Genomic DNA, 25,608 nt, shown 5'->3' on the forward strand with positions numbered 1-25,608 from the left:
AAAACATCTTATAGATATTTCTTATCTTGAGTGATGTCCGTTGTTTGCGACGATTGAAGAGATGAAAGCCGAACCGCTGAGAGAGCTCAAAGACATACCGAAACGTGCATATCAGAACTGCTTCAAAAAATGGAAAAAACGCTTGTGTAGTTCAAGTAAACGATATAGTGCAACCTACCTTCCAACAGCTCCCCTTTAATAATATAGTTAGGAAGCTAACTAATTTCGATATTCAATGATAATAATTGAAAATACTTCACTAACTTTTTCCGAAAGCTTCTGATGATTTCTTTTTCATATTCTCTGTTTCACTATCACTGTCCTCATTTGAATCAATAATGAATTTATTTACACCATTAAATGGAAGTGTCCAATCTCCATATATTCAATTTCAACTAAATTTTCTTTCAAATCCTTTTCTGCCAGTCTTCTTCGCTAATATTAGATACTTCTCCTTTAATCAGCTTTATTACCTTCTCATCAAATTTTGGAAAACTATTTTACGCCAGATGCTTTGTTTTAATTTTCACCAAATCAATTCGATGGGATTGAAACTCAAAAATAGGGGGGAAGTATGGTGTGTCCTTACTTTTCAGCAATACTCTCAAGAGCATACACTTTTTAAAATGTTTTTGTCTGTAAAACTTCAAGTAGTTGGTTTTTGGTATAGTAATCTTCAAAATACAAATTGTTATCTATTATAAAACTTTGTATTCCATCTTTCCTCAAATTTTTATTCGGTACTTTGATGAGCTGTCGCGAATGATATGAAGCGTTGTCAAGAACTATTACACTATTCGCATCCAAATTTTGGAGCGATGTGTTTTTAAACCATTCCTCGAAAATATTAGCCTCCGTGTTCTTATGATAGTCAATATTGCAGTCCTCAAGTTTTTTTTCCACATAATTTCAAAGTATTCGGAACCCAACCTTCACTTCATTCGCAATGCAAAATGTCCAAATAGAAAATTTGTTGTTGTTCTTGTCTATATTTAGTTATTTGTTCTAAGTATTTGTTACGCAATTTCACTATTCTTTTGCATAACTGCTTGACATTTGTTCACTATTTTAAATCTAAATCCTAGTTTATTTATCCAATTCTGAAGAGTTTTGTCAAAGCAGCTCACGTTTTCAATTGTAGGAATCTCATTGCATTTGTAACAGTCATATATTGTTTTTTTCCATGATTTTATTAGATGAACGTCTAAAGGTTTTGGTAATCCTGTATCACATAGCGTCTTGCGTTCATAAGGTTTGTTTTTGACTATTTTACGTATAGTTGAGAAAGAAATTTTGGTCAAATCTGATTTTACTTGAAATAGTTTGTTTCCCTCGAAAACAAACTTGAGATGTAGATTCTCATGTACATTGAAACATACTCTCTGTGTTTCAATATTCGAATGCATCCTAATATTATTCACATTGTCACCATCGCTATTGGAATCACTACACTGGAAAAAGTATGCATTGTCATCATACTAGTTATTACTATTAGTAATTGTCCAAGGACGCCATACTTTGAAGAGATAACAAAAATTTTAAGTAATTATAACTGCACCAATATCGAATTTCAACGCTCAAATCGTGATCCCTTCCTGAACTGAACACGTCGACGGTAACCATCCCGGCATTCTCCGATTTTTATTCGTCACAGTAACATGACTTCAAATTTAATTTTTTGACTCTTCAGCCAATCATAAAACTCGGTTAGTAGAAATCATCCAATACGAACCGTCAATTCTACAGTCCACGTGGACTAGGTTGCAGCCGGTTCATTTCTATGTACTGGGTTTTTTGACCATTGAGAGTGCTGCCAACTTCAAGTGTGAACAATATCGTTCACTTCGACTATACAAGCGTATTGTGACTGAGGGAGAGTACTTAGAATGGGACAAAATAGAAATTGATGAATGAATGAATATTTTTTGAGAAGAATGAAAATTTGCCTTATTTTTGGACAGACCTCGTATTCTTTTATACCCGAGAAACAACAGGTATAATGTAGGTTACACATAGTGCAAATTGTCCGGTCGCAAGTCATTCATTCGGATTTTCCACTACTCCTAAATTTCTTTTCATTATTTGAGGAGGATATTCGTCTTTCTGTAACATAGAAACTTTAAAAAAACAATTACTGTAGTGATATTTTCCCTGGAAACAATTTTGACTATTGTGAAGGCGATTATTGGGAAAGTTTTTTTGGCACTATTATAGAGTTTTCCTTTCTGAAACGAATCTAAATATCTCGAAAATATAATCCATACCATTTTGTTCTGTTGTGTTTATTTTTCAGCCTATGTTTTTTTAAGGTCTTCCTTGTTTTTATATAGCTGTCAAACAAAAGTGAATTAATTTTGCATTATCTCGTATGAAATTTACCATAATCGATTATATAAACAAGAATTTTTTTCAACTTTCCTAAGACCTTAAAACTAAAAATGTCTATGTGGACTTAGAAATGGTATTGATTTTCATCAAGTAATGGGTCGGTCCATTCATAACTTCTTAGATACAGTGTGACCCATTTTTAATGGAAACACCCCCCTAAAATTTGAAGTTGTATACCGATTTCAATAATTTTTTTTTGAAATGTCAAGTACTGAAAGTTCTACCTTGGGACAAAATTTTTATGTTTATTAAAGTTTCAGGGCATACTACGATATTTTTTCTTAGTCGAAAATCGGGATTTTTTATTAGCGATTTTTTTATTGGAAAAATCACTACGCCAATGTATTCAGAGTGCCTCTAAACAGGTGTGACCAAAATTTCATGAAAAAATATTCATTATTAACAAAGTTATGACAACTCAAAAATTTGAAAACTCACACAGCTAACAGTTACAAAAAACACCCTATATCAACAGATATATAACCATGAGAATATTTTTTTTTATGATTTCAACAATAAAGTGCCGCCAGATAAAAAAAAACAAATAGCGTAAATATTTTTAATGAAAATAACGGAATTACATTCAAGTTTTCACGCAAATTAACTAAAACTTAGACCTAATATTTCAATTTAAATCTTAGTTGCCATGGAAATGATAGTGAAAAATTTAAGTGTACTATTGTCAACAATAATCACCTTACAGTTCTTCGAATTATTTTGTGTCATGGCTGCATTGAGCGTAAGAGAGAAAATTGAAATTGTACGCCTTTCGGGAGATGACGTTAGAAGTGCTAGAGAGGTTTGTAGAGTATTTAATGAAAGACATTCAGATCGTCCTCGTATTAGCTGCGGTACGGTAAATAAAATAAATAAAATATTCAATAAAACTGCTGCAGTATCAAAAATGATGTTAAAAAGTTCTCCTGTACAAAGACGAATTTTTAAACACAGAGTTTTGGGATGCTATTCACGAGCTGCCAATCAATCAACGATCAAATTTAATTGTCCCGTTAGATGGGTGTTCAGTTCATTATGCCAGAGCTGTGAGACAATGGCTTAACGAATATTTTCCAAACCGATGGATAGGCCGTGGTAGTCCGTTTATAGAGTGGCCACCCAGATCTCCAGACCTCACAGTTTTGGACTTTTTTCTCTGGGGACTTCTCACACAAAAGGTTTACAAAAACCGCTTGAGAGATAGAAATGAACTTTGTGCAAGAATTCAACAGGTATGTGCAGATATTAGCCCTCAAGAAATAAGGAACGTAATCAGAAACATTCGTAAGCGCTACGACACATGTATCGAAATACGTGGTGGATTAGTAGAGGCTACTAGAATATGAGTTAGAATTAATTGTTGCACTGAATCGAAACATTTCAATAATTAGTTATTAGTTACGTTTATTAAAATGTTTTACTTCATTGTTAGTTGAATTGTGTGAATGTAATTCCGTTATTTTTATTTAAAATATTTACGCTATTTGTTTTTTTTTTCATCTGGCGGCACTTTATTGTTGAAATCATAAGAAAATGATATATTGTGACTGTTAGCTGTGTGAGTTTTCTAATTTTTGAGTTGTCATAACTTTGTTAATAATGAATATTTTTTTATGAAATTTTGGTCACACTTATTTAGAGGCACTCTGAATCCAGTGGAGTAGTGATTTTTTCAATAAAAAAATCGCTAATAAATAATCCCGATTTTCGACTAATAAAAAATATCGTAGTATGCCCTGAAACTTTAATGAACATTTCAAATTTTGTCCCAAGGTAGACCTTTCAGTACTTGACATTTAAAAAGAAAATATTAAAATCGATTTACAACTCAAATTTTAGGGGGATGTTTCCATTTTTTCTATGTAAATGCATCCCTTTCACTTAAACATAAAAAAGAGTGCAGGAATAATAAATTCACTGAAAGATTAAGGGTTCAAGGATGTGTTCTATCGATTCCATCATTTATGTATTTTGGTTACTCCGATTTTGTCCTTATTGTGCAGCGACCGCACCTTTTTCTAGCCATGCTGAAATCAGAGTTCCGCATGTCGATTCCTCCTTTCCTGTCCCAAAATGTATTAAACTTTGAATGTACAACATAAAAAGGCGATTCAATAATATATGATCCAAGGACCGAATACTTCGGTTACGGTTGATATGGGGTGACAGGATGGAAAAAGGAAATGAATTCTCCCGAAATGTAAGCTTATATACGAGGGTGATCTAAAGAGTTTTCCGACCTTACAAAGATGCAAGACATTTTTCCAGATTTTTTTAATTTTTCATCAAAGTTATCTTTTTACTCCACATACTTCTCACAGTGATACTCCCATCTCTGTAACACATCCAAATAGTACTCGGCGTGTTTCATCTGCAAAGTGATTGTTCACGAAGGTGATTGCCTCTCTATTTGATGGAAATATCTGTCCTTCGAGCACAATTTTCAGATGAGGAAACAAAAAGAAGTCACTTGGGGCTAAATCTGGTGAGTAAGGCGGGATGGTCATGAAGTTCAAACCGTAATTCGTGGATTTTCGCCATTGCCTGCGCTGAAGTTGTAGAAGGTGCGTTTTCTTGGTGAAACAAGATTTTTGTTTGCAAATTTTGCCTTTTTTCGCTGCCTTCAGCTTTTTAAGTAATGATGCGTAGTATGCCCCTGTTAATAATTTTTGCTGTTTTTGAAGCTAGTTCCCCTTTTGCAGGCCATTGTTTGTTCTGAATTTTGTTTCGGGCATATAATGGTGTATCTAAGTTTTATCTACATCAGAGGTTCCCAAACTTTTTTTATCATAGAGACCACTTTCAATATTTCACTGGTTCTGGTAGAACCCCTGCAGTTACATTTCTACCATATTCCCTCTCGACAAAAATATGAAGATTAGATCTAACTATGGAAATTTGCATTGCAACTATGTTCCAACTACGAATTAAGATCATTTCTCGTTTGTTTGAAGGTGATTGACAATGTTTCATGATGAATTTCACTAATTCGGACTTCCATTGTTTAATATGTAAAATGATTTGAAATCCCTGAAACAACTAAAAAAAAGAATTGAAAATCTGAAAATAACCAATATATTGAACAAAAATAACCTGAAATGAAATAATAGTGAAATAAAATACAAGTGAAAATAGAACGATTGAACGAAAGTTCAATCGTAGCAGTATCAGTATCCATCACTGTGGTGATGGATACTGTGGTGATGGATACTGTTCTCTATTAACAGAAGATCGAAGAGGTTCTTCAGAAGGGACGATACACAAAGGTTATACGGGACCATACTGCATCAATTTAAAGGAAGTTGTACCAGATTTTGAAAAAAACCCAGGTCTATTTTTCGGACAAGGAAAGATCATCGCTAACACCGCACCACAGTAAGCCCCCTCACTTGTATGGACTACCAAAAATCCACAAGAAGGACGTTCCGCTTAGACCGATCATCAGCTCCAGAGATTCGGCTACTCAAAACTTGTCTAGATTTTTACTTCCCATAATACAACCATTATAAGGAAAAACATCGTCATTTGTGAAGAATTCAAGGCATTAAGTCGAACTACTAGGATAAATTGAAGTCACACAGGAAGAAGCCCACAAGAAACCTCGAGTCTGGTTGAGATAAGTTGACGACACCTTCATAATATGGAACTATGGGAATACCGAACTAGACGCCTTCCTGAAACACATCAACAGCCTAAGACCTTTATCAGTTTCACAATGGAGAAGGAAATCCACAATGAATTGCCATTCTTAGACGTTTTGGTGAAGAGGACCGACACTAAGTGGGAAACATTTGTATACCGAAAACCCACCTTAAGACACTTGCCTCAAGGCTCTTCAGTACCAAATTGGATAACATTATAGAAAATACACAAAATTCATTTATGAATTACGATTTTTTAATGTCACGGAATAAGCTTGATCTGCTTTTATGTCATCGATGACATCGTAATGTCATTCATTCACCTATTTGATTTAATCCCAGCCAAGAGGAATCTTATTTGAATTGAAGGGGTTATATTTTTAGGAGTGATTAATTTTTGGGAAAGAATGAATGAACTGTGTGTATTTTCTATAATGTTATCCAATTTGGTACTGAAGAGCCTTGAGGCAAGTGTCTTAAGGCGAAACATCGGTGTATACCAGTGAGGGTGACAGTGTTTCATGTAAGTGCAATTTATTACCATTCATTTAAAGTAGAACTCATGTGAATGATATCTGATTTTTATTCCACAACGAATGTTTGAAATACAAACTGAATAGATAATTCTGTATAATTCAGTGTTCATATAGAAGTATTTGTTTCGAAAGAATTTTTTTCTTTTGTGTAATTCAATATTTATATGAAAGTAGCTGTTTCAGGAGAACTTTCTTTCAGTTTGTGTCTGAAAGTTACTTCTTTGCATGATCTACACATCCATGTATAGAGTTACTCATTTTGAAATTGATTACTTCCTTCCTTTCCTTGGAAGAGTCCCTCATCCTTGTTTTTTTTTTGTATCAAGATGGAGTAGTAGAAAGCCGAAAACTTTCTTTCCCAAAAATTATTCACTCCTAAAAATATAACCCCTTCAATTCAAATACTTTCATGCTATTTTTTGACTTGCTATAAACATTTTATTATGTAACGTGGCCACAATGAACCCTTGCGGGTTGCTATGGAGGATCGAAATAGACTCACTTTGGACCTAACCTAACCTATGATATTGTTATCGATATCGTAAGTAGATTGTATTAGACGTTCCTTTCTGGAAAAAAACAATACATGATATTTAGCAATTTTAGGATTCAAACGATTACTGGAACACCACTCATATATCAGATATAATTCATACTGTAAGTCTAGGCAGTCTCCATAATTTTCTATCACCGTGAATATTTTAAGGTCATCGGCGTAGAGCAATTTTGAATTGTTTATTATTTTAGTTAAAACATTAATGAAAATCAAGAAAAAAAGAGGTTCCAAATTTGAGTCTTGGGGAGCACTCAGGAACTGGGAGAATATGAAGCAGATTTAAAGCCTTCATACTTTACATACTGTTTTCTATCGAGTAGATAATTTGATATGAGTTTCACCAATTATGCTAAAAAACCAAATTCTGATAGACGCTTGAAAAGAATGAAGAAATCTGTTTGATCAAAAGCATTTTGCATATCTCTATAAATGACATCAACCTGCAGTTTCCTATCCAGGGCTCCAGAGACACATTGTGAAAGACATGCAAGATTGGTTATGCACGACTTGTTTTCTACAAACCCATGCTGATCATCTGATACGGTATTTCGTATGGGACTGTAAATATTGGATTATAATATTATTTCAAATAATTTGGAGAAATTGGTCAGTATTGAAATGTCTCTATAGTTTTTTATTGATGTAATATCACCTTTTTTAAAAATTGGGCATACTCGATCTTTTTTCCAAAGGTCAGGGAACTCACAAGTTTTCAAACAAAGATTGTATGTATGAAGTAGGGGACTCAGTAAAGGGTAAATACAATTTTTAACTACGGAACTCGGTATTTGATCAAGACCGACAATTAATTTATTTTTCATTTTCCTCGCAGCTTCGATAACATCTACTTCATTCACCTTCATTCACCACATATATTTAATTGTATTTTATTCCATTGTAAATTCATTTCAGGTTTTTTTTTGCTCAATATAATTGTTATTTTCACCTATTGATATGAATTCGTAGAAAACAATTTTCGTAAAATCACTTGATTTGTATATATAGTGTGGTCCACTAAGTCTGCAACAAATGGGAAACTTTTTTATTATCGATTTCTCAGAAAATTTTATTTTTTGACAAAAGTTGGTGCATGTTCCAAAACTATACCAAATGTACCTGAAATGGCTTTATGACAAACACCATACAGGATAGACCAAAAAATATAAGTTCGTTCAAGAGTAAAGTACCCTTATTTCAAAAAATATAGAAATATGTTAAAGAGGAAAGTTGTTAGAATTGAAAGTTATGTTAAGATACGAAGTCATGGCCTGCTATTCGATTTTTTTTCTTTTGGAAAATTTTGAATTACCCCCGTATGATACATATTTTTACTATTTTGATTTAACATGTATTTGAAGTAGCCACAATCAAATCATTTTGGAGTATTTTTTATCAAATTGAAGTGTATTTGTAAAATTTACTTGGATTTGTATTTTTTTAGGTGACCGTCAACTTCATGTTTGTTGCAACGATATTTAACAGAACTCTAGAATAAAACAAATACTCTTTTTAACGAGGCAAATACGTCACTAGCTGAATGTTCATATGAATAAACTGTCAATAAAAGTATAAAATTTCTTTTATTCTGACAACAATGCCTCAACTAGAACAGATATGCCACCCAAGAAATTAGTGATTATACCGGCATAAAAAACCTCTGTGAAGCGTATTCTCAAAAAACATAAGTACCATGCTTACAAACCTACTTTCATTCGTACATTTCAAGAAAGATACTACGATTTGAGATATGATTTTTCCATATGGATTCAGAGAACAACGAGATTTTTATCGATGTATTCTGTTTGGAGATGAATCTACTTTTACAAGTAGATTCATCTCAACAAATGGGTTTCTATCATCACAAAATTGCAGATGGTGGTCAGATGTCAACTCAAACTTTATTATTGACAACAAAAATCAATACTATCAGAAAACAAACTTTGGTGTGGTATGGACGATATGGTATTAGAAGAAAGGCAAAAGTTATGGTTCCAACATGACGGATGTCTTGCCCATTTTATTAGAATTGTTTCTCAGTTGCTGAATAGGACATTTTATAATAAATGGTTAGGACGAAATACCGATTCTCGATGGCCTCCACGTTCTCCAGACCTCACACCTCTAGATTATTTCTTATGGCAATACTTAAAACAAAAAGTCTACAGAGATCGACCCTTTGATAATGTTGATGAGCTTGAAACTTCAATACGAGTTCATTGCAGAAATATTCCCGCTAATGTGTTGCGATCTACATCAAACGAATTTTATGAGCGAACAATTAGATGCATCGACAGAGAAGGTGGACATACTGAGACACATCGATAATTTTTTCGTTAGCACCTGTTAAGTTGTTAAGTTACCTACTGTATTTTTCTGTACTATCGCTTATTGGTTCTTTTTTGTTCATGGCTATCCGCGATAGATTTTGACAGTTTATTCATATGAACATTTAGTTAGTGAAGTATTTGCCTCGTTAAAAAGAGTATTTTTTTATTCTAGAGTTCTGTTAAATATCGTTGTAACAAACATGAAGTTAACGGTCACATAAAAAATACTTCAAACTGATTTGACTGTGGCTACTTCAAATACATTTTGAATCAAAATAGTAAAAATATGTATCATACGGGGGTAATTCAAAATTTTTCAAATGAAAAAATAAATTCGAATAGCAGGCCATGACTTCGTATCTGAACATAACTTTTAATTCTAAGTAACTTTTCTCTTCAACATTTCTATATTTTTTGAAATAAGGGTTCTTTACTCTTGAACGAACTTTATATTTTTTGGCCTATCCTGTATGGTGTTTGTCATAAAGCCATTTCAGGTACATTTGGTATAGTTTTGGAATATGCACCAACTTATGTCAAAAATAAAATTTTCTGAGAAATCGATAATAAAAAAGTTTCCCATTTGTTGCACACTTAGTGGACCACACTGTTTAATGAACAGTATCAATGTATAGAGTAGTGTGAAATAAATATTTTTCTAGATATGGAGCTCCAAAAACGAACACATTGAAACGGACAAGACTTTTGACATAACCTAATAAACCATATATTTCGCCGAAGTTATAATAATCTGATGCACATTTGCCGTAACTGACGCAACTTGTTTATATCACGCCCAAAGAAACGTATCACGGTCCTTAATTGATGCTTTAAAAAGTGATGGGACAAGATGTTGCTACGGTCTTAATGTCACCGAGACCCATTTCAAACAATGTTGTAAGGATAATGTGCTAGAGACTGAGAAGAGCAGGGTTATAAGGATGTAATATGTACAAGCAGGTGTACCAAATTAACTAACGAAATTGCTCTGCCGCTGGGATTAAAGGGGACTGCGATAAATGAAGAACTAAGTAAATCCCGACCGTAAGTACTGTAGACCCTGAGTAAATATTTCTCCTTTATTGTTTGAAGTTATAAGTACGGTTAATGTGACTAGCAGCGATTTCACCTGAAAAATATTTAGTTCGAAAGTTTTACCCAGATTCGTGCTTATTGAATATTGGAATGGGCTTGTTTCATGCTATGGAAAATGATACTGGTTTGCTTATAGACTGATCGAGTTGGGGTTATATTATACTTTTCATGCCTAATCCGTCAAAGGATCTCTTCGAAAACTAAGAATTTAAATTGGCCGCGTGTTTGTTGACCAATAAAATTCATTGTCTCCAGAGCGGAGTTGCCAAGTGCGTTGGTTTTTGATATGCAATCACAGATCTGATGATCCAATTTGACAGACGCCATTTTTGTTGTTATTGTTGTCAACTCGGTGTAAATACAACTGTTACAATTATCTGATTGAAGAACGTTTTTTTGTGTGTGCCTATTTTGCTGCATATTCCATGTCATTAGTTTACATTCCGAAAGATATTTTTTTCAGGTTATTTCTGTATTGAATTTTCCCATTACTACCACCAAAATGGTTAAAATATGTGTTACACCTAGTTGTGAAAACATATCACCAATACCAGACAAAAAGTTTTTCAGTGTTTCAAAAAACGAAACTCTAAGAGATCTGTGGTTTTTTTCAGTTGGCCGAGCTGAAATAAAAATTAAATCAAAACTTTCCATCCTTCAATAATAGAGAAAGTCTGAAATGAATGTCATTCAAATAAAAGGGACCTACTCAATATACCACCCACCGTTTCAATTAATTAAAATTCATTGATCATTTCAAAATCGACTCTTGGTAAGTTGTCGGAGTCAGCTTCAATAAAACTAGGCGCAGCATTTATTTTGAAATGATTTTAACAAAAATACGAAGTTATGTGTGGAAACCATTGACATTAGAAAGAGCAAATTGTCGCATACACTACAGAGGGCGCTGGCTGACTGGATGACAATATGGCTAATATACCAGTAACGTTGAATTTCTTAGTTTTGGTGGGTGGCATGAATGCAAAATTGATTCATTTTATTAGGGTTCATGAGCATTCGAAAACCATTAGAAAATACAGCTCGTTAAATTCTATTTAGAATCATATTTTGATGTAGCTTGTACTATATCAGTTATCAAGGCAAATATTATCGTCCATTTTTATGCTTAATTCGTGGATTCGAGCGATCTTATTATTGTATATTCATTTGTTTGCTGGCTTTATTTTTAACAAATGAATGAATAATTACAGAAAATTTTAATTGATCGTTCATTTGAAAAATGGAGTACCCATATCACAATTTATTGGTTTATTCAGCATTGAAAATGTATGTCATATGGGATCCCATTCTTCTTGTTTTTGCAACATTGAGTTTCAACTCTTTCTTAGCTGAATATTACTGGAGTTTTTTCCCAACACCAAATCGTTATTTTTAACACCTCGACACGTGTTTCGATCACCAAGTGATCATCTTCAAAGAGGAAGATTAAAACTGAGAAGGGTAGGGCGGGGCTAGTTGAGCATAGGAGCACGTTGGGCAATCAAAATATCTCCCAAACTATTCACCGTACGCATAGACATCTTATGGCGGAAAGAAGGAGTCGGGAGAGGGGTACTCACCACGCGATCGCTAGTAGCGGCTGGACGAGTGAGTGAAGCGTTCGTGCGTTTTGTTTATTTTGTGACCAAAAAATAAAAACGTCGTTTATCGCAAGTTTTCGTCTGTATTAGTCAATTTTTATTTGTTTTCAATCAGGTAAGTGTTAATCTTTCTGAGAATTATTGTACTTTTGATATGTGGAGTTGTTCTGGGTATAATTCTCATGATTTTTTTATAACCTCGCTTTTGTTTTTAAATTCCGGGTTGGGGTTAGCTGAGCTATAGTTGCTCAACTTACCCTACGACTCAAACAACTAAAGTAATGAATGTTTTATGTTTTGTTAGGATGCGGACTTACAAAAGGAAAACTACAAGATGTTCTTACACTACTGAAGATTAAAAAAATGCTGCAAAGGCTGTCAACGATGAAGGAAAAAGAGTTAATGCCGCCGCTAAAGAATTCGGTATCAAACGGATGACTTTAACAAGATTTTTGAAGAAATTAAATGAAGGTGGTGATTCATCCATCGGCTATGCAACACCGAGGCAAGTATTTTCTCTTACACAGGCAGACTCTCTGAAAAAATACTTGCTATAAATGGCATCAATCTTCTATGGATATTCTCCAAAAGACATCCGTCGCCTTGCCTATGAATGTGATGCTAAATTTTGCATTGAAATTCCTCCCAGCTGGACTGCAAATAAGATATATATATATATATATATATATATATATATATATATATATATACAATATATATACATATATATATATATATATATATATATATATATATACAGTGTGTCAATTTGAAAACTTCCCACCCTCAATATCTCCCTTCCAGTACATAATATGAAAAAATGGTCAGACAGGTCAACTTTATTTGCAAGGGGGACACTCTGAATGAATATTTTCAACCCTCGGGGTTCAACCCCCTAGGAGGGGTGGATGTTACCCTCAGAATTTCAAATGGAAAGGGGGGTCAAGTGGCACATCATTTTGAAGGGCATTCAATTCGCTTGCCGACGGTGCCCTCATTTATTATTTTCCGATCAGCAGTATCCGAAAATGTAGTTCTAAACTAATAGAAGTAATTAGAATTGGCCTATACTAAAATGCCTGGTTATCAAGTTAGTATGCAAAGAAATACAATTTATTGACTCTCTTATAAGTAAAACTTGTGATGACGGGTCAGCTTTTCAACTTTCCATCAGGGGTAAAATTAGACAAGCCTCAAAAAATTTACATTAATTAGTTATCTGATTTCGGTGACTTTCATTTGGGTTTATTATCGGATTTAAAACTCTTATCCCTTTTTTGTTACTTCTGCTATAAAAAGTATCGTTTTTTGAGCAAAAAAGGTGTTCATCGCATTCAAGCCATTTGGTAGTACTATCATTTCAGTTTCATTTGTTGAGCTGATCTGCAATACCTTAGAAAGTGTATAAATTGTAAGAATGGTTTACACTATCCAAGACCGAATTGAAATAATTTTTATTTATGGAGAGGTGGGCAAGTGCGCACGAAGGGCGGCATCTCTTTTTAATGAAAGAAATCCAAATCTTAATATAAGTCACCGGTATGTGCTTGATTTGGTGACAAAGTTTTCCGAAACTGGTTCGGTGAAGAATAAAAAAAGGAATAACCCCAGAGTACTGAATGAGGATGCTCAAATTGAGGTGTTGGGAACATTTGCTGCAGAGCCGACTAGCTCCTTACGATCAGTAGCAGAACAGACGGGAATGTCACACGAGACTGTAAGGAAAGCACTGAAAATGCACAAATTTCATCCATATAAAATGCAGATTCTCCACGAGCTCCATGAGGATGATTATGACAGAAGAATAGAATTCTGTGAAATCATGACTCTTCGAATCAATGCTTTACCTAATCTTCTGTTCAATATCTGTTTCAGTGATGAATGTTCATTTTTCCTGAATGGCAATGTTAATAGGCAAAATTGTCGCTATTGGAGTGACGAAAACCCTCACAATTTTCGAGAAGGACATACACAACACCCACAAAAAGTTAATGTTTGGGCTGGTATTCTTGGAAATGCCATTATCGGACCTTTATTTTTTGAAGAAAACTTGAATGGTGATCTGTACCTAGATATGCTTCAAGCACCTATCGATCCACTTATAACTCACGAGCTCGAAACTCAAATTGATGCACACGGTAATTTACTGTTGCGGGAAGATTTGTTACATTTCCAACAGGACGGTGCGCCACCTCATTATTTTCGCCCCGTCCGACAATGGTTGAACGAGCGATTCCGGGAGAGATGGATTGGCAGAAGGGGATCAATTGAGTGGCCACCGAGATCACCGGATTTGACTCCATTAGATTTTTTTCTTTGGGGATATCTCAAATCTGTCGTTTATAAAACACAGCCCACTGATATGGATGACCTCAAAGGACGAATTACAGCAGCATGCCGGTCAATTAGTGGTGAAGTTTTCCAAAATGTTCGAGAGGAGTTCGAAAACAGACTGTATTACTGTTTAGAGCAGAATGGACAACATTTTGAACATATTATCAGATAAAGCGTAACAAGATGGTTGAAATTTGTTTTTTGCAATTTAGTATTTTTTGTTTGCACTCGATGCGTATTTCGTTAACTAAGTAGTTCTACATTCCTCTCACATCCACGAATTCGAATATTACTCAAGGGTTGGAACGATGCTACCTAGTACGATGCTCACCTTTTCCAATAGTCCATTACAATCATTTGTTTTGAATACCAACCTGAATACCAAACATCTAGTGCGGGCGAGTTTTAATCATTTATTCTTATTCACTTCTAATCACCGTTCGTTTGGAACGTTATTGTTCAAAAACTGCTCATCAAAAACTAATGAAAAAGGTATCATTGGCAAGAGAATTGAATGCCCTTCAAAATGATGTGCCACTTGACCCCCCTTTCCATTTGAAATTCTGAGGGTAACATCCACCCCTCCTAGGGGGTTGAACCCCGAGGGTTGAAAATATTCATTCAGAGTGTCCCCCTTGCAAATAAAGTTGACCTGTCTGACCATTTTTTCATATTATGTACTGGAAGGGAGATATTGAGGGTGGGAAGTTTTCAAATTGACACACTGTATATATATATATATATATATATATATATATATATATATATATATATATATATATATATATATATATATTGACCTCATTCAACCTTCCTCTCAAGTTTTGAAAGATTCAATATATTACCCAAGCGAGCCTATAAAGCTTGAATTTCGTAGCAATATTAGAAAGAGGTATGTATGTAGGAATCGTTTTCTTTTTATAATAAACTGCATTTGTACAGTTTGAGGATTTTAGAGTGAATTGAATATTTGAAATGACTCTTCAATCCAGTTTGCAATTTTTTTTTATTTTCATAACTGTATATTATTAAATAATACATACAATCATAGTTTAGGTAAATATTTTCTGATCTTCCGACTTTGTGTACTAATTTTAGATACAGAACTATAAAACGAAATATAACACAACACAACAAAAAAATATTTTTTGAATGTTTCCTACACTAAATTAGTCAATTTCTACTAATTTTGGGGTGATAAAAACGAAAATGACAATGAAAAATTTTTATTAGCTCTGGTTTTTGAGATACACAGTACTTAATCTTGAAGAGTAGTTATACTATACGTGAAAAGTGAAAGTACATAAAACAATATTGTTATGTTTCTTTTAGAATATTTGAAGTACAAAATTAATAAAAAAAAACATTATTCTTAGTGTTTTGACAAATAAAAGAAGTTTGTACCACCAAATTTCAATTAAGTCCATCCGATTCATTGTAAGATCGCTGTCGTTTAGCTTGTGTTTTATAAAACACTTCTGGAGCATCCCTACACACAGACCAGCAGTAGTCTGCAAGCATTGCTTCATTCCAACGGCCCTGATATCTCTGTTCCATTAAGGCAATATCTTGATGGAATCTTTCTCCATGTTCGTCACTCACAGCTCCACAGTTTTGTGGGAAGAAATTAAGATGAGAGTGAAGAAAATTAATTTTTAAGGACATGTTGCATCCAAGTTGGTGGTAAGCTTAAAGAAGCTCTTTAACCAATGCTGTGAAGTTATCATCTCTTTTATTACCTAAAAACCCATGTACAACACCCTTAAAGGCTTCCCAGGCTCTTTTTTCATTTCCTGTTAAAATCATGTCAAAAGCAGGATCATTTACGATTTCACGGATTTGAGGCCCAATAAAGATGCCTTCCTTGACTTTAGCATCACTCAACCTGGGAAACTTTGCTCTCAAGTACTTAAAAGCTTGTCCTTCCTGGTCCATGGCCTTCACAAAGTTTTTCATTAGTCCCAACTTAATATGTACTGGGGGAAGGAGAACATCCTTAGGATCTACAAGAGGCTCGTAAACTACATTTTTCTCATTAGGGTTTAGGTCTCGTGTAGGCCAGTTCATTTTTTTATAGTGAGATTTTCTATCCCGACTGTCCCACAGACACAAAAATCAACAGTACTTGGTGAACCCTAATTGCATTCCTAGGAGTATAGCAATGACTTTCAGATCACCACAGATGTGCCACTTGTGTTGTTCATATTTGATTGATTAGAGAAGTGTTTTCATATTTATATACGTTTCCTTCATGTGAACTGCATGACCTATAGGAATAGAGGGTAGCTGATTTCCATTATGCAGAAGTACAGCTTTTAAGCTTAGTTTTGAAGAGTCTATAAACAGTCTCCATTCAGATGGAGTGTGATCCAAATTCAAGCAGTCCATCAAACCATTAACATCAGAACAAACTACGAGATTTTCTTTTTTCTCAAAAAAAGGAAGCAAATCTTTTTGACGCTGTCTGTACTGAGATATTTTCACATCATGTTTTAGAAGATTCCACTGTTGTAGTCTTGACCCTAACAGCTCAGCCTTTTCCTTAGACAAGCGAAGATCTCTTATAAGGTCACTCAACTCTGCTTGACTAATTCTGTGCGGATCACTAGACCTATCGCTTACCTCAAAATCAGGGTCATAGGATGTAGAAGGATGGGTTGCTCCTTCTATAAACAGTCTTCATCACCTTCCTCTAAAATTTCATAGTTTTGGGGTGGAGAAGGGACTGGCAAATTGTCTGAGTGTGGTACAGGCCGAAGAGCAGATGGGAGATTAGGGTATTTAACCGTTCCTCTTTTCTTCATAGATAAACCTTGCTTAATGGGAGGAGTTAAGCAGAAATAACAGTCGTCTGTATGATTGGTAGGCTCACGCCAAACCATAGGTACTGCAAAAGCCATTGGTGTTGGTGATGAAATATTTCATTTGTTGAAAACTCAATATACATATATATAATATAATGATACTATATCTTGAAAACACTTTCGGTTTTAACACGTGGAAATACATTGAAATAATCTAATTTCAACCCCGAAACAAAAACTTTGTTGTGTTGTGTAATTTTTCGTGTACATTTTATTCCATGTGGAGAACTTTTCTATAATTGATACGTTAACGGGTTCATATACACTTCCATAATTAAATGGACAATCATAGGCTTCGTAAATTTTACGATTTGGCAATGATTATTTCTATTGTTCCTATTGGTCAATCTATCAAGAAGCGGGAATAGGCCCGTGACGTCACCGGCCTACCACATTAGATCAATTACAGGAAAACTACGGTACTTAGAAAGCTGAAACAAAGTGCACTGTTTTTTAATTAGAAATTTCTATCTAGTGAACTATAAACCAAAAGTCATGAAACAAGCCCTTTCAATATTAGTCGCTATGAGAGTGTGCACTTCACTGAACTGTTTTGAATAAATATATGGGGTAGGTTTGAATTATCGAATGGAAAATATATTTGAAACATGAAACATTTCGTTCTGCTTATTCTAAACAAAATCATACCGGAAATATGTCAGTCAGATGTAGGTATAAAGCACTTATTTTTAAATTTATTTCAGTTGCAATTTTATTTGACTTGAAGCTTTGGAATGACACAATATCTACATGGCTACTTCATATGTTCAGTTTTTCAATTATTAGAGAAATGCACTTTGTAACGAATATTTCGTTCCATTCATATATTTATAATCTATGTCTTCACTATTATTATAAATGAGAAAGTTTGATGACTGAACGGGTTTAGATGAAACTTTACATAAATACATTTCATATATCAGAATAACATATAGATAGGCTGGGAAAATTCTTGCTCCCTGAGAGCTATGCTACGTGCGCGTGGAGTTACATGCAGATATTGTACCGTAAGATTGTTCATCTTAAATAGTTGTAAATGAATGTCCGTGATATCATATATCTACCTCTTATGTGGTGACCTCTATATGCAAGATACTGAGCCATAAATGCAGTTAGATTAGATACTCTTTCTACAATGCACATTTTAGAATATCTGTCAAATTCTAATAAAAATTTATATAATTTTTGTTTCAATTATTCAATATAGTTGAACTTTGTTCTTCACACCAAGAAATTTGGACGAATCGTTTAAAAGTTATCCATGATAAGATTAACTTGATTACTAATACTAATAATAATACAAAAAGAAAGAAAATATAACTCGTGATTTTGGAAAAGTTGTAGGTTTCATTTTCAGTGAAGAATACTTGACCAATTACTATAATAACAATAGATGTGAGGTATTAGGAAAAATGAAAAAATATTTCCAGTACCTGTAAAGTACATTCATCTCGAAAAATTAATGTAAAATAAACACGTCACGGGTAGTATGACTAATTTCCTGAACAATTTTCAGATGCCCATTTGTTCTGGATCAAACTTAATATTTATCGTTCTACAAGACGAAGCACTTACTTCACCTAACAAAAATTATATTGAACAAGATGAATTACTCACAGGAGAAAACAACATAACGGAAAACGTGATCGTGTTATAATGTAAACACAAACATAGAGAATTTCTATCCAATATAGGAATCATATTAAAATTTAAATTTAATCAGAATGCTTTCAAAAAGTTAATGCAAAATTTCCTCTGGGCACATTCATAATGTTTTACACGGACCAATTAATTTAAACGAACTTGTTACAAAAACGTTTTTCTTTTTACGATGAAAAATTCATATTCGGTTTTTCATTTAGTTTTGGTGTTGACATTACGCAGCAGTAAAACAGGCATTTATTCAGCTGGGGAATTTTTGAAAACGGCCACTGACTTCAACTGCACATGAGGTATTATTGAAATATAAATATATTTTTTTTAATTTCATCATTTGAGCCCACATTTCAGAATCTGAATTTATAAAAAAAAAGAAAACGTCTGAGGTTATATTGAATATATAGTACAAACGACCGGACAGAGCTTCCCACGGGTAGCAGAACATATGGCTACATTTTCTTCTGTCAGTTTCACATTAGTTTGTAACTGATAATATTCAACTACGATAAAACCTACTAAAAAGTATGTTCATAACGATTTTTTTAATTTTGAATATCTACTTGGAATTATTCACAACTTTTGTACCATATAATCAACTTCAGAATGACTGATACACTACAAAAAATTACAGGTTCATACAAAGCGAATTGATGTTTCATCAACATTCCTAGACGGCGAATTGGCAGCAGATGTATCATACCATCAGACTTTTTCAAAAGAGTGAAAACCAAAGCCTCATTCTGTTGAAGGCTTGCCAAAGTTGATCGCCAAGTTGATTGATTGATAACAAATATTGAACATTAGTTAATGAAAATCTACTGTCAACTACGAACTGCCTTATAAAATATTTAATTATTAGAAGAGGTTTTGCATGAAAGCGTATAAGTATAAAATTATTGCAAAGCGCATTCGACTTTCGTCATCATCTCTGCTCACTTGTCAGGCAACAAGAAGTATCAAAAACGAGGACATGGTACATTTGAAATATTTGATTTATATTAAACTCAATAGCCTTCCTTCATAAAATACTTTGACTGAACCATATGGCCTCAATCTATAAAATGTATTTCGTTGGTTATTAGGCTATTGAGTTTCATACAAGTCGAATATTACAAATGTACTATGTCCTCGTTTTTGATACTTTCTGTTGCCTGACAAGTGAACACTGATGATGACGAAAGTCGAAAGCGCTTGGTAATAATTATACACTTTCATACAAAACCTCTTCGATTCATTCATTCAAAAAGTATATCCAGCTTTCTAAATCCCGGGTAGAGAGGACTGGATCCTCCGGGAGAAGGGAATATTAAGAGCAGTTAGTTGTTAGTTAACAGATGGATCAAAAACACCTTCCGGTTCCGGTGCAGGTGTTTCCAGTCGTAGACCCAAAACAGAGGTATCAACCTACCTGGTAACCTATACAACTGTATTACAAGCAGTAATTTACGCTACTGAGCTGAGTATGGAGAGATTGAAAGAATCCAAACTCATACACAAGTCAATAAAAATATTCTCGGGCAGTCAAGCGGCGTTGGAAGCTCTTGGCATCTACCGAGCAACGTCTAAATTGGTGGCGAATTGTCAAAAACAACTCTCTTCGATAGGAAGACTTAACAGATTGTCTCTGGTCTGGATTCCTGGCCATACTGGCCTGTATTAGCAATGAGGCTGCTGACTCCCTTGCAAAGGAGAGTGCTGAAAGCAGCTTCATCGGACCAGAACCTGTCATTAGCATCGCTTTAGGCTTTGCCAGAAAAAGATTGAACACCTGGATGGCAAGCAGATTTATGAACTTCCGGCAGAATCTTCCAGAATTTGCTCACTCAAAGGAGTTTATTCACCCTTCGAAGCTTGATACCAAGCAGGTGTTGAACTACAGTAGGGATGAACAGGCCTTCTTACAGGTCACTCTCATTTGAATCGTCATATACATATGCATCATATGCGTGGGATGGTGGAAGATCTGAGCGTCAACTCCCATGCGGTTTTAAGAGCTTCCAACGCCGCTTGACTGTCCGAGAATATTTTTATTGACTTGTAAGTGAGGTTGGATTTATCCAATCTCTCCACACACAATTCAATAGCGTAAATTTCTGCTTGGAATACAGTCCCATAAGTTCCTAGGCAGGTAGATATCTCTGTCCTGGGTCTGCGACTGAAAACACCTGCACCAGAACCGGAAGGTGTTTTTGATCCATCTGTGAACCAACAACTCTCTGCTCTTAATATTTCCTTCTCCCGCAGGATCCAGTCCTCTCTACTCGGGTTATATATAATAGTTATAAGGCAGTTCGTAGTTGACAGTTGGAGGCTGTCAACCAACAGTCTGTTGCACTCTGCATTGAATTGATTTGTGCGATTAGCAATGTGCACAAGTCTGTATGCAGTCCATCTAGCCTATCTTTTCAGAAAAATGTGGAGAGGAGGTAGATCTAGAAGGATCTCCATGGCCGTTGATGGTGTGGTACTGATGGCACCACTGATAGCCAGACAAGCCTGTATCTGTAAGCCAGAGAGCTTCGCTTGGGCCGTTTTCTGTAGAGCCTTCGGCCACCAAGCAATTGCACCATACGTGATCATTGGTCTGACAATCATCACATAAATCCAATGGATTTGTTTGGGACCTAAACCCCAAGTTTCACTACAAATCCTTCGACATGTCCATAGAGACAGTCTGGCTTTGTGTAAAACGTTTTCCAAGTGAGCATTCCAGGTGAGTCTTTTATCAAGGACAATGCCAAAATATTTCACCTCTGTTCCAAATGGAATGACCACACCATTGAGAGAAAGTGGCGTTACATCGTCCAATTTTCTCCACTTGTTGAAGGGAACTAACACAGTTTTGCTGGGGTTGACAGACATCTGCTCCCTCAGGCACCAACTGTGAACAACGTCCAATGCGCTTTGGATGATATTACAAGCTACCCTTCCCGACGTGGACCTTGCCAGGATGACAAGGTCATCTGCATAAGCTTGCAGATCAACTTTTCTTCTGTCGAGGGCATCAAGCAGACTATCCACCAGGAGCGACCACAGAAGGGGAGATAGTACCCCACCTTGAGGCCAGCCCTTGGAGACCCTGAACCTGATAGCCTCGCCTTGAAGAGTCGTAGTTGCTTGTGGGATAAACTTGTGGTTGTAACGGGTGATTTTTCAAGAGGTATAGGATTTGATTTTCAAAACAACTCAAAAAATTTGAAAAAATTGATGAAATCTTTATTGGAATCGATAGAACGATCGATATGATTCAATATTTGAAGATGATTTTATGCAAATGTTGTCCGAGGCTCCCCTTTAGATGGCCCATGCGCAATGTCCAATTTCGGCAAAGGCGTTAAATCACACGATCTAGGCGGCCAATTGATGGGCCCCAAGCGTGAGATAAACTGTTCAACGAAGGCGGCTCTTAATTGGGCCATTGTTTCGCATGCCGTGTGGTATGTGGAACCGTCTTGTTGAAACCACATGTCAGGCATGTCCAATTTTTTCATTTTGGGCAACAAAAAGTCGTCAATTATCACACGGTAGCGCTTATTCGGGATGCATCGGTAGCTCTTGCAATGCTTGTGGCTGGTCTTCACACCAGATGCGGCAATTTTGCTTATTAACGTATCCATTCAACCAGAAATGAGCTTCGTCGCTGAACACAATTTTTCGCTAGAAATGTGGATCTTCCTACAACTTTGCCAGCGTCTATTCACCGAATGTTAGACGTTGTGTGAGGTCGTGTGGCTTCAATTCTTGCACCAGCTGTTTTCAGGTTTCACACCCAAATCCTTTCGCAAAATTTTCCACGTAGTGGAGTAACAGAGGCTCAATTGCTGCGAACGGCGGCGAATCGACGTTTCACGGTCATCACGAACACTGGCGAATACAGCCGCAATATTTTCTTCGGTCCTCACTCTACGTGTGCGTGTTGGAGGTGTAATGTCCAACAATGTAAACTGGGTTCGAAATTTAGTCACAAGCTTCCGAATAGCTCCCTCAGTAGGCCAACGAAACTGCCAACAAATTGGAAGAAGTGTTCGATGCACTTCCTTCACCGATCATGAATTTTGATAATAAAATTCAATAATTTGCAAGCGTTGTTCATTCGTAAGTCGATTCATGGGTAAATTATAGACCAAGCTGAACAATTCTGACAATGACACAAGACACGATTCACGCGTGATCTGTCAAAAACTATGTTGACAAAAAGATACCAGCAAAAAAATCACTCATTATTATGGAGGAAGAAAAAACCACCAAGCAAAAAAATGTACAGATAAAAAATATGAATTGCATCAGTATCGACAGTTTTGTATAAAAAAAGACTGTTGTTGAAATGTATTAATATTCATGTAGATGTAACATTTCTGGATTTGTTGACTGGACTAAGTGAATATGTGTTGTGGGGCTACTCAAATCATTTCATTTGTCTTGTGATGCTAGAGCCCGAGTGTGATTATGATTGTCGAGTAACACGTGTGACAATTATTAAAACTATCAATCTAAAATGAGTGGGAGGTTTATCACTCGACCTTGATTGACAGTTGAATAACGTTAATAGTATGAAAGACATGATCAACGAAACATCCATCTACCTCATAGTTAAATATAGTTCTAATTGTTGCTTATGAAGTCTCGTATCGAAAAAGTTAGTGAGGTGAGTGATATTGTTAATTTTAACGTATCTTATTAGCAAGGTACGAGTTAACAGTCGAATTAGTGGAACTTTTGCCAAGAATTGTTTCGATATATTATTTATCAAAGTAATATCACAAGACCTGTGAATTTTATCGATGAATTTTCAGATTTCAACGAAAACTATGTTATTTAGTAATATTAACGTGTTAGGAATCACACTTTAAAAGGTAAGACCTCGTTAGTACTTAGCGCGCACAAGTTTCTCAACTTTTGAGAGTTGACGTTCGTATGGGGGCGACAGCTGATTAACGGAAAACAGATTTTAAACAGATTTAAACAGATTTAAAACAGATTATGAGAGAAGAAAACACGATAAAATCACGAGTCCGTAGGACGATATGATAACGAATTATTAATTATCGCGGCTGAGGTTTTCAGTGTCACTGTTTTTCGAGTTTGAAAGCCGTGGATTTTTGGAATTTCTTCCTGACGTTTCACTGGCGCGAGTGGCTAGCTTCTTCAGAAGTTTAACCATCATGGCTTGCTGTCCGATGACTACCTTTTAGGCTTCGTAAAACGTATTTATGCCTTGTCAGGTAATCAGCTGTATTTGTACCTGCACTTGTCCCTGCACTTGCAACTGTACTTGTACCTGTATTCGTACCTGCACTTGAACCTGGAACATTAACAATCTTGCTGCCTGTTGTCATTCTGTTTGTTATTCTCGAATTCCTTGAAATGGGGTTCCATATTCGATAGAGGTTCACCGCTTCTTCTTTTCTGTGAAACTCACAAACACACAAGGAATTTCAACAGAAAAGAAAAAGAGGTGAACCTCAATCGAATATGGAACCCCATTTTGAGAATAATGAACAGAATGACAACAGGCAGCAATATTGTTAATGTTACAGGTTCAAGTACAGGTACAAGTGCAGGTAAAAGTACAGGTACAAGTGCAGGTACAGGTAAAAATACATCAGGTACCGATACAACGGTACCTGACAAGGCATAAATACGTTTTACGAAGCCTAAAAGTTAGTCATCGGACAGCAAGCCATGATGGTTAAACCTCTGAAGAAGCTAGCCACTCGCGCCAGCGAAACGTCAGGAAGAAATTCAAAAAATCCATAGCTTTCAAACTCGAAAAACAGTGACATTAATTATTGAATTTAGTAAATTTCATTACCTGAACAACAACAAATCCCATTAGGAAAATTCGTTTGAAAGTACAATATTTGAATATATTTACAGAGTACGTAAATGAATATCCTCCTATTTGTCAACAATAGTCAACCTACTTGACCAGGATACATCACCAATAAGTCGCGTAGGTACGTTGTTCATTTAAAAAATTTGGTGAATTTTATTTTTATTTTTTAAATATTTATTTATTCATAAATTTCTATTTTGCCCTTCTCCCAATATTCCAAGCAGTTATAATATGCACTGTCTGGTATGTCCTTGAGCTCTTTAATGAAATGAATAAAAACACTTTTGTCTAACTACCACTAGTTAATTTTATTAATACGATCGGTTTCAGTTTTAAGCCCATTATCAAGTATAAAACTGGAATGTGAAATTTGAAAACTCGGTTATATCGGGAGTTTTTAGGTAAGAAGGAAGGACAGCTAATTGAACGAACCAGGGTGCCAACTTTAAAATTCAACACTAAAGATTATAGGAGTTGTTAAACTTGGAAACAAGTTAAACTTGTATCCACAAGAGTGGATACCTACATAAATCGAGTTGTTCGTTTAGGAGTATATATTTTAGATTTTTAATTGATTTGTTAATTTCCATGGCTTCCAACAAATTCATTTTTTCCCTTTATTACATGTGTGTGGAATATTGAGGTTATCTTTGATTATCTTGTGTTTCAATTCTTGAAGATGTTCATAAATTGTAGATTTTTTGTCCAAACAGACGTGTTCACGGAGCCTTACGTCAAAATTTCTACCGGTTTGGCCTGGATATCCTGCTGAGC

At 35.2% G+C, this 25,608-nt stretch overlaps 2 protein-coding genes across 3 annotated transcripts in view; one reads left to right on the top strand and one right to left on the bottom strand.

Moving 5' to 3' along the window:
• The window catches only part of LOC111516143 (uncharacterized), a 752,250-nt gene that overhangs the window by 324,907 nt on the left and 401,735 nt on the right, over window positions 1-25,608 (bottom strand). The window lies entirely within an intron of this gene.
• The window catches only part of LOC111515361 (glutathione hydrolase 1 proenzyme), a 51,001-nt gene continuing 48,840 nt past the window's right edge, over window positions 23,448-25,608 (top strand). The window contains exon 1 of the mRNA XM_074184654.1: window positions 23,448-23,643. The gene's annotated coding sequence lies outside the window, so the exon portion shown is untranslated. The remainder of the gene's footprint in view (window positions 23,644-25,608) is intronic.

Source organism: Leptinotarsa decemlineata, unplaced genomic scaffold, assembly GCF_025532065.1.
Source record: "Leptinotarsa decemlineata unplaced genomic scaffold, Ldec_3_MD MMD2_tig00026358_RagTag_RagTag, whole genome shotgun sequence".
NCBI lineage: Eukaryota > Metazoa > Arthropoda > Insecta > Coleoptera > Chrysomelidae > Leptinotarsa > Leptinotarsa decemlineata.